The following is a 908-nucleotide window of genomic DNA, read 5'->3' on the forward strand; positions in this document are numbered from 1 at the left end:
CACACATATATACACAAACACACACACACACATACACACACACATATATATATACAATATGCAAACACATAATTAAAACTTTTGAACTAATTAAACGACGACATAAGTGAGTTGTAAGTGTTGTTTAGAGGGAAATCATGTACTTTGAATGAATATATATATGTATACAGTCTACACGTATAAAATCTACATGTATATAATATACAGGCATATAGTAGTGATATTTTACATATGTATATACAGTGTACATATATACAGTAGTGATCATTTATATTTTGTATTTTTAGATATTGACATTTTATAGAAAATTATTTACAATTCAATAGACTTAATCATATATCACTGAAATATAACACAATCTGATAATTATATTTCTGTTATTTATTAGGTATTATATATTCATTTTATAATATTTATAAACTACTAATTGCGTTTGTAATTTTTATGAATTACTACTGATTTAGAATCGATGGTCTAATTGGTTCATGTAATCATCACAAAAGGTCCTGGATAATTGTGCTAAGATATTAAGACTGTAGGCCAGATGAATTTTGTTCTTGTCATGAACTTGTTGGTTAAATATGCTTCAATCGACCACAATGTTCTGTAACTAGAATTAGCATTAAGCACAATCAGCAGTAATACTTATCCATATTTGATAAATTTAATCTACGATTTCGATAATTTCGAAATCGTAATCTTTTGGATATATTTCCGTATCTAATTATTAAACAATTACTTTAGAAAAACGACTTCCATTCGAAATCTCAGATTTTAGAACAACTCTGGATATTATAGTCCTATAAGAAAATATAGCAATGGTTTAAAGTAGAATTGTTTTATTCTTAAACAAACAAAATGACATGTTATTAAATTGTTGGGGAAATACTACTGTTAGTGATTGGAAT

Source organism: Octopus bimaculoides, chromosome 7 (assembly GCF_001194135.2).
Source record: "Octopus bimaculoides isolate UCB-OBI-ISO-001 chromosome 7, ASM119413v2, whole genome shotgun sequence".
NCBI classification, from domain to species: Eukaryota; Metazoa; Mollusca; class Cephalopoda; order Octopoda; family Octopodidae; genus Octopus; species Octopus bimaculoides.